General features: G+C 45.1%; 1 pseudogene; it reads right to left on the bottom strand.

The window, feature by feature from the left end:
* Positions 1 to 333: 333 nt before the first annotated feature.
* On the bottom strand, positions 334 to 8,864 carry LOC125518278 (uncharacterized; annotated as a pseudogene).
* Between the last annotated feature and the right edge of the window lie 1,471 nt (positions 8,865 to 10,335).

The raw sequence follows: 10,335 nt of genomic DNA, 5'->3' as shown, positions 1-10,335 counted from the left end.
AGTTGTACATTTTGGAGAAGTTATATATATATATATATATATATATATATATATATATATATATATATATATATATATATATATATATATGATAATATACACTGTTTTGGAAATATTTTTCTGAAATTTACATTTTACAACATCTTGGTACAAAACTTGTCCTAATGTACATATGAACTAGTACAAGATCATGTAGAACAACATACACAACAATCGGCTCATCTCGATGTAGTAACACAAATCAGTAGGAAATAAATTTGTGGAAGAACAAACATGCAAAAGGAAGATACCTATGATGGTTGCTAGCTTGATGGGCACATGATATGGTCGTTACTAAGTTGGTTCCAACTTTGATCCGACCTTCAGACTTTTCAAGAAAGAGGCACCATGTAGACCGATGGCTTCTAGCACATCCCCAGCTTCAGGTTCCCTGCCCGAATGCACATAGAGTTGAAATGTAGCACTGAGGATGAAGCGGTTAGGTTTCAGTGACCTGCATATTGTCTCAAAGAGCGATATGCCCTTGTCGACGCGGCCGTGCTCAAGGTACGCCCTCATCATTGCCCGGCAACAGGCCAAATCAACAGCCACACCAATCTCCTGCATTTGGAAGCAGAGCTTCATCTATTTGGCCTTCCTTCAGAAAGGCTAAAATGAGGTGGCTGAAATGGGGGCATGAAGGGGTTATGCCGCTGCTCAGCATCATCTGGATTGCTTCCTCAGCTTTGGAGTAGCATCTACTTTCTGAGTATGCCCTGATCAATGCGAGGTATGTCATCGAGTCAGGAACTTGACCTTGTGATTTCATCTCTTGGAAAACAATCTCTGCTTTATCATGCAACCTGGAAGTGGCATAGGCATTGATCATGGAGTTGAAACTGGTCTGCACATTGATTGCAAGTTTCAGTCACACTAGTCAATCTCAAGACAGATAACTGTACTTTCAGAAATTAGACACCAACGGAAGCATACCTTTCCAGGCATGATACCAAGTTCCTTCATTCTATTGAATAGTAAAGATGCATCCTGATGCGTCCCTGCATAAATAGAACTAAATAGTATGAACAAGAGTCGAGGAAAAACTAGTCAAACATGACATGGGTAATGTTCTTTGATTCCTCTACGCAAGGTTGAAGGGACTGACCAGCCTTTCCGTAGAAGTTAAGCATGTTTGTGTATATCTTCTCGTCGATCGGTAAGCCTAGTTCTTGTGCAGAAGTAAACACTTCAGCAGCCTTATCCAGCTTTCCTCCTAGGCCATAGACACTGAACAAGAAAACTGAAGCTAATGACAAAGTGGTCTCAAGTCTCAACACAAACATAAAAGAGAGAAAATAATAATTGCATACTTCTATCTCCCATTTTCTAAGTGTTAGCAGGATCATGCATGTTATCATTATATTGAATGTCTGCAAAGAACGGGGAATGCCAAAGTGTTAGAATAAATCCGAGGCATACCGTCGATCATCCGAGGACCAAGCAATCACACGAGCACGATACCGAGATTTGTTAACGAGGTTTACCGATATGGCTACATCCCCGGGGCCTGACTACGGGCGCTCCTCCCCGTGACACCGTCACAATACCGCACACCGGCCACCCGGGCGCCGGCACACGCCGCCGGCTCCCCCTTGCGTGCCTGTGCTATTACGTTGGCATAGGTTACATCGTGTGTTTACCCCACTATATATGAGAGACCTAGGATACAAGTGTCCTATTAGGACACGACTCCATATCCTATCTAAACACAATAGAACTACAAGTCTAACAGTAACCTAACTCGTACACAATATTCGACACAACTCTAACAAACTCCACCTTGGTGAATATTTTTCACCACCTTGAGTTTGACAATGCATCAAATTTTCATGCACGTTGGACTTGAGCTTATCCCATGAGCACTGCTGCTACTCCAAAGACTCCATATGACTCCACCTGCAACTTGTAGTCCCTTCTTTTTCTTGACCACAGTCAACACTCGAGCAAAGTTAAGTTCCACATTACTCTAGTTTGTGCTCCCAACTTCCAGAGTATTAGTCCAACGCCATCACGCACTGATCATTGACCTGCGTGAAAGTGAACAACTCACATATTGGGTGTCACACATGAGAGTTACCTGAACTCAACATCACCGCTCCTTTCTTGACCGCCTGTCTGAAACTTGAAGGAATTTCACCATTGTTTGTAGTCATCCTGAGTCAAATTCGCAGTTGTCTCACCACATGTATGACCACCAGAGCCCTGGCCCGTCTTCATGTCCCGTGGATATCACACGCCTCGCCGCTATTACTGCGTCGAGCATCCGCTGTCCCGGTCGAGTCTCAAGGGTCGTGAACCCACACCACTCAACCCCACTGCAGAGTACCACCGATCATCACCGACCGACGACGAGTTTCACGCTTCCATCAGACCATTGGGCTCCAGTCCGAATTACGTGTCACTCGCTTTTTTCCAGTTGAATAGGCTTCGACTCTCTGTGCACTTACGCCGTAGCCCCTCAATCCAGTTCCACCTTCAACATGACTCCATGGTAGAGGATCAGTCCATCCCGCGCCCTGTCGACATCAAGCTCCGTGTGCACTGTCTTGGATCAACCCCGCGCCATAGTCTTGTCGAAGCCACACAAGCCCTCGGGGCCTGCGCCATGTGTTTCCATGCCCAGAAGTCGGTCACCATCGGCATCACGCTCCTATGTCGTCGTCGCCGATTCCACCACCGTCTTCTGTACCAACCGACTCACGTCGATCCCGTCAGACTACCTAGTCCGACCCAGGCTCCAAATCATTCCATGAATTTCCATTCATCACACGATAGTTCCATCACTGCTGACATGACTTCCCGCAACGCCTTCAAGCATCTTTGTTGTGCCAACAAATCTTTCATCCTCGTTTGCCATAACCAAGGTCTTCAGTTCCGTGAACTTCTCCACCTCAAACCCGGTACCCGCTGATGCCATGGTTCTTTGTATAACTGACTTTGTGAAAAAATAATCTGAGCTTTCCATGTGATTCCTCAAGCATACGAACAGAACTCCGCATACTACATACGAAACAGAACTCCGCATACTACTTGCAAAACTAACCAAGAATTGGTCTTCATGTTTTGGCTCCTTGGCTTCAACTCCAATACTAGCAATTGACTTGTCAACACCTGCTGTTAATTCCGATGGATACATATCCCGTAGATGAATTTCTTCCGCCGATTGATTAAGCCTGCCTATCTCAGTGGAGACTCGGTCTCCCTTTTTTTCAAACAAATCTCCGGCCTGCAGCTCATCCAGGCTCAGCCGACCACGTGCACGGGTCTCCACTTTCCAGCTCCGCCAGCGCACCATGGGCCGCCAGGCGCCAGCAATACAAGCACGTACGCCTGCCGTCGGACGCTCGCCCGATCGATCCGATAGCCGCACGTCCAGCCTGCCACTGCCATGGGACACGCGCCTTGTGCTGATCGGACGCCTGCTGTAACTTCCGTTCTCGTCATCGATTGCATCTCCTTACAAAAATTCCAATCGCATCAAGAGTTTCTTTGATTCGCTCCTAACACTACGACTGCCCTGATCGAAACACAGAAACACCATGTGACAACCGATCCGCTCCATCGCTGCCGTCTTGCACCGCAATTTAACTCAACGATCTTTTCGCAAAGCACTTCCTTTAGATCAACAGATGCACTGCCTTATTAAACCTTGCTCATGATACCACTTGTTAGAATAAATTCAAGACATACCGTCGATCATCCGAGGATCAAGCAATCACATGAGCATGACATCGAGATTTGTTAACGAGGTTCGCCGATATGGCTACATCCCCGGGGCTTGACTACGGGCGCTCCTTCCCGTGACACCGTCACAATACCGCACCCGGTCGCCCTGGATGCCGGCACATGCCGCCGGCTTCCCCTGCGTTCCGGTGCTACTATGTTGGCATAGGTTACATCGTGTGTCTACCCCACTATATATGAGAGGCCTAGGATACAAGTGTCCTATTAGGACACGACTCCATATCCTATCTAAACACAATAGAACTACAAGTCCAACTGTAACCTAACTCGTACACAATATTCGACACAACTCTAACACAGAGGATATCAAGCGATCATATATGCTGGCTGCTGAATATAGTTTGCCTGCTTGGAAACTAAAGCTGTAGCAGTTAGCCATGGCATCCTTGCCCTGAAAATCTTGCTTTGCCCACCTTACGAGGAGGAAAAGATGTTTATCCAGACCTGACTCGAGCATCGACTTGATAAAAGTATTGTACACGACGGTATCAAGCTCAACGTCACCATTGAAGCTGCCATGTATAATGTTCTCTGCCTCCTGAAATTTTCCTGGGAGTAATTTTGCTATGTGAGTATACGCGGAAGCGAAACGCCTCAGCAAATCTACTGCACAAGGATGGGTTAGCAGTTGAAAAAAAATTGCCATGTTTGGTCAGGTGATTGACAAGTATGCTAATTGTCACAACATCTCTGCTATGGCCTTGATCAGCCATTTTCATAAAGAGATGATACGCCTCCTCAATTTTGCCGCACTTGCATAATGCATCGACCATGGCATTGTAGACAGGCCCTCTTATTGGAAACGATGTCGATGCTGACTAAAACAGTTCCTCTGCTTGATGTAACTTCTGTTCCTGGCCATATTGGACAATCAGAGTAGCTGTTTCAGAATCTTCAGGCCTGACACCCAACTGAGTCAGCTGTTCATGAAGGAATTTTGCCTCACATGTACTCCCTGCAGAAATATAAATACATAAGCAGCAGTGGATGACATTATGCTTAGGCATGAACACCTTGATCTCTGTGGCACCTAGGTTCCTCACCTTCCCTAGCCAATTTTCTGATCAATTGGCACGCGATGGATGCACCCCCGGGTGTGTCCAACAAGGACTTCAACGTCGCGCTCAGCGCCGAACTGTTGGTCCGACAGGCTAGCGCCTTCGACGAACTATATTTTTCCTGCATGACACTGGTTCTGTTTCTAGCATACACCTCAATCATAGAAACCATTGTTAAACTCTTCATGGTCACTCCACCATTATTCATCTCTTTCAGTATCTTATCGGCATTCGCGATCATCCCGCTTTTGCAGCAAACTTCCATTACAGTCATGCAGAGGCCCTCATCAAGCATGACATCTTCTTTTCTCATCTTCAGAATGAACGCACTTGCCATCTCTAGCTGGCCCAGCTTGACATATAATCTCAGTAGGTCGTTGCAGCAGAACACATCAGGGAGGCCATATTTGCAAGGACCTCTGAAGGCATCTTCAGTTGCAGCTATGTCCTCCATTGCGACATGGCATCGAAGAAGAGCGCCGTAAGAGAACAGTAACGGCTTCACATTCCTCGACCTCATCAAACCCAAAACCTGCAATGCCTTATCATAGTTGGCAGTTGCCAGCATTCATGTGAACCTGAACCATTGCCACATAGGTCTGCTCATCACTCAAAAGACACGTACTGTCGATTTCCTCGAAGGTGCGCTGCGCATCGTCATAGAGCCCGATCTTACCGTAGATCCTAATCAGGATACCATAGATGACCTCATCAATGAGAACCCTGCTCTGCTCCATCTCCAAGAAGAGCGAGAGCGCCTTCGAGTAGTCCTCACTCTTGTCATAGAGTCCCAGGAGGGATGCACATGTGTAGTTGCTGGGGACAATTCCATGGGCTCTCATCTCCTCACAGAGCCCCACTGTCTGCTCCATTCTGCCATGCCTAGCACTCAAGCTGATCAGGCCGCTATACATCGCCTCCTCCGGGACAAGACGGGACGTCCTCATCTTCCCCAAAACATCCATGGCCTCCTTCAGGCCCTCCTTCACAAATGAGCCGATCACAACTGTGTATGTGAAGTGATTTGGCACCACATTGTTGGCTTCTTCCATTTCCACCATGTGTTTCCAGAGGTGGATCACCTTGCCATGGAGCCTGTTCTTCTGCAGGGACGAGAGCATGAAGTTGAAGGCAGAGACTGGCAGCTCCACCCCGCGCTTGCGCGTCACGGCGTAGAAGAGCATCATGTCGCCACATGCCACCCTAGTTCTACATCATAATCAATTTTTTCAATTCATGAACACTTTATACTATTTATAAACATTTTTAACAACTTTCTTAAATCGGCCAACATTTCTAGAATGGATGAACATTAGTTTAGAATTTGGTGGAACAACTTTTCAAATTCACGAACATTTTTTTATTTAATAATTTTTTATTTAAAAACAATTTTTTAAATACATGATAATTTTTTGAATCCCTGAACATTTTATGAATGAATAAACTATTTTGTAAGTCACGAATAGTTCTTGACTTTTTAGCATATTTTTTCAATCTTGAACATTATTTGAATTGGGGAAATTTTGTTCAATTTCTTTGAAAAAATTTAATACACGAAATTTAAAAAAATTATGAACATTTCTTTATTTTTCGAACATTTGTTGACAACATTCAGAACATTTTTTCAACAAGCAAACATTTTTTATAAAATCGCAAATATTTTTGAATCCACAAACATTTTATGATTTATTAAAATTTTATTTCAAAGTTCTCATTTTTTCTAAATTTTTGGAAACAATTTGAAGTCCCAAATTATTTAAATTATAAAAAACCAATTTTAAAAAACATGCCACCCGGCCGTGGGCCGCCACAAACGGTCGGGCTCCTTCTTGTCTCAGCGAGCACAGCGCAGTATAAGAGGGCCCTACTGCATGGGCCGGCCCAGGAGGGGGATTTTCCTGTGTGAATCGTTTTTTTTATCACTTTGAGGGCAATTTCCATGATGTAACCCTAGAAGTAATAGCCTTTTATTATTACATATAGGTATAGATAAATAAAATATAGAATAAAGCAGATAACATGACCACAAGTGGTCGTACACAAGATTACACAATTCTTCCACATAATCTATGACCGGCTCGCCGACCAAACTTGTTGAATAAACCATGCATAGTTGTTCTAGCCGGCTGCACCCAAAGCTATAAGCATTCGTGATGGCCACATGTGAATTGAAGCCATATCCCCAGAGATAACCTGCAAGAGATGAGGCGCAAACTTTCACACGGATTTGGCCTTGAACAGTTATAATGATGCATCACACTTAAAGGCTATGAATAAGGTTAGGTTTCTCCTCTATTTTTTTCTCTTATCTTTGTGTAAATCGGGTGGGTGCCACATGTCAATCACAAGGTTATTGTTTGACTGAGCTCTGAATCACGAGATGCATGCACTGTGCCAATTGGACACCCCACCCTCGGGCAGCGCATCCTTGCAACGTCGCATGGCCTCCAACAATTGCTCTTTGAGCACCCTCACTCCACCTGAGTGCATCAATCATCTCATCTTGCATTAAGACCATTGGCCGAGCAGACATGTTTGGTGAAACCATATGAATGTTAAACACAACTTGAACTTCACTAGATGTTGCCAAGAAGATTCCATGTACCTTCCATTTCTATTTGTAATTTATGAGAACCAAACATATAAATACAATCTGTGCCATTGTATGTTGACTAGACTAGTGGCTTGCAAGGAGGAAGATATATCTCCTATATCACTAAGCTCCCTAGGAGTAAAACCCCTGGGAGTCGATTGAGGGGTCAGATTTTGGATTGGTTGCCGATTTTGAATGGGTCCTCGCTACATTTTGTGAAAGCGACGATCGAGCCGCGTCCAAACTACATTGCCGTTCGTGGCTTCCTTCCTCCTCCTTTGTCAATCCCCTTCCCGTGGTTCCTAATGGTGAGGCCTCCAGCGACAAAACTACTCCCCCTCAAATTGTTCTTCGGCGACCTTCTCCTCTCATCCAGTTGCTCGCCCCTCAAATTTCACACCCCGTCCCCCATCAGCCCTCCTCACACCCCTGCCTGCACTGTGTCGTTCTCAACAACACTGATTTCAGCCTCCCGTGGGAGAGGGGTGGTGGCTTGGGCGAGGAGGAGGGCGACGAGGCTCCTTCATGAGAGATGGTGGGTTTGAATTCGGCCAATTGGGCTGTGATGGTTAGCTAACTGGGCTGCGAGAGGCGGCCCAGTTTACCAGAGGGCTCAAATTCGGTTGCCGGATCAGCAGCTCGTGGGACAGATGGGCCACTAATCTGCACAGTTAGCCCTGGCGGAAGTGTACTCAGATCTGATGGCCAGAAACTTACAGATCGCGGAAGGCCGAAAACGCAAAACGCAAATCGCTGTGAGAGCTCGGTTTAGGCTCAATTTTACTGGCCTTAATTTATGAATGAGGGATAGTTTTATATGTTGTTGTTTTGCATCACAAAGTACCTGCTATCTGGAGTTTTCGCAAAATCCTGATTATCGGTATTTGCGAATGGTACATTTGTGCTTAGTTGTACAATGAGCATTATAAAGACCTTTGTGCAGTGGATCTAATACTTCATTCTTATTGAAGGAAAGCACCAAGCTAGTGACTTAATCTTCAGCGGCGTTGCAGCGACCCCAACTACCTATCCATTCCCTGGTAGCCACAGTTTCATTCGGCGGCGAGTAGTTCCCCTGGCGGCGGCGCCGCTCTTATTTTTTGTCTCTTTTTTGTATAGGGATCGATCGATACGTGAGGATGGACGTCGCTCGCACCGCGTGCTGAAGCCTGCGACCAAGTCGATCGATCTACGTCATTCAGATCGATCCCCTGGCCGCTGCTGACTGCCTCCCGATCCCTAGCCACGCACTGCTGCGTCACCGCCTGCCGCGCGTCATGTTCTTTCCGGGCGCCGCTCCGTGGCACTGGTCTGGCTGCCACTCCGTCTGCCGTTCCACCCCCGCAGCTCGGCGCCCAAGATATCCAGCCGTGGAGCTGCCGCTTTGTGCCGGCCGGTGGCCGCCACTGCTCCCACCTCCCGTGTTTCATGCCACCGCTCCACTGCCTCGTTGAGCGAGCTAAACATCATCTCAATGCAAGATCAACAGCAGCAACACGGCCACGTAAGCAAAGAAGCAGCAGCACTGCAGCAGTAATACACTTGGGGTGGCGGCAGCGACGGTAGCTTCGGTGCCACCGGCGCCAATGGACGGCGTAGGCACATCAAACAATCGCAACCAGCTACTATTTATCACACTTGTGCTGAAATTTATATCATAGATTTTTGGTTCATGTGTTGTACGTATCACTTGGTATTGTGGCAAGGTGGTCATTTCAAGCGGCAAAAGTACAGATATTTGTAGTTTGTAATACTTTTTTTTGTGGGGTAGGGGGGGGGGGGCGTCCAGGGTTTTAATGATTTTTTTTTATTTTTGTAGTTCAATTCCATGGGCTATGGTTCAGTAGAATTGAATTCGTATCTACAAAAAAATATGTTACAATAATCATGCCACTTTGTGGCTTAATAAAAAAGTATGTGCTCGTAATTTGGGCCAGCTACTTCCTCAAATTTATTGTTGTAAGAGGGGGAAATACATCCTCATATGTGCACATTTCTGCTCACCTACATATCTATAACCATGGTGACCTCCGTCAGTTGGATATGCACATGGGTGTGAAGAAAGCATGGTCCAACTTGCGTCATCTACTTAGCTTGTCACAACCGAGCAAGCATTTTCCATGTTTGTATGGTTGGAGGAGAAAATTTGTATACTGATGACACTAGTTTTAGATCTTTAGAATGAGCGGCATCAGGAAATGGTCTATTTGGATGTTCGAGAACTTACGGGCCACCGTTCTAGCTTTTAGAAGCCAATGTCGACATGTCTTGACTTCCAAATTGCTCTTCTGCTTTTTGTGTAATACCTTCTTCTCATATGCTCATGTATTAGGATCCTTCAGGGTTGCCCCTTGCAAAATGCAAAAATATTTTATGGTATTTTAAACTAAATCGAAAGAAGCCTAGCTGCTCAAATCATATTTTGAAACTAATGATTTAAGAACAATACAAATATAATTATTTCAACGTTGCAAATTTTGAACTGAAGTCGAATTTGTGATACTCATAGTAACAACCAGATTTTACATGTGAAGGCTCTCATATTTTAAATTCCTAGACTGGACGCTGGAATACTTGCATTTTCTCTTAGCATGTTGAGGTTCATTATTACCATCAAGAATGGACTTATATCTTTCATGCCAACCATGAGTAGAGGATCCTTTTCCATCTTCTACCTGAATGTATTCTATAATGCTATTGATAACACAATACATGGTTAGATACCTTCATTTGCCGGCAACATTTTGTCCTCACTATACATCAATAACTTCTTTTTCCAGTTAGCCAACGACTCCAATTTCCGCTACAAAACCATAATGAAGTAGAGTTCATTATTATATCCTACTCACAGACAGGAAGGACAAGGTTCACCATGTAACTAAAAGGACTCGAGTCATGCAA

This window comes from Triticum urartu, chromosome 7A, assembly GCF_056163025.1.
Source record: "Triticum urartu cultivar PI428250 chromosome 7A, HENAU_Tu73, whole genome shotgun sequence".
Taxonomy (NCBI): Eukaryota; Viridiplantae; Streptophyta; class Magnoliopsida; order Poales; family Poaceae; genus Triticum; species Triticum urartu.
Note: the sequence above shows the minus strand (reverse complement) of the source record. Positions and strands in the feature narration are given on the sequence as shown.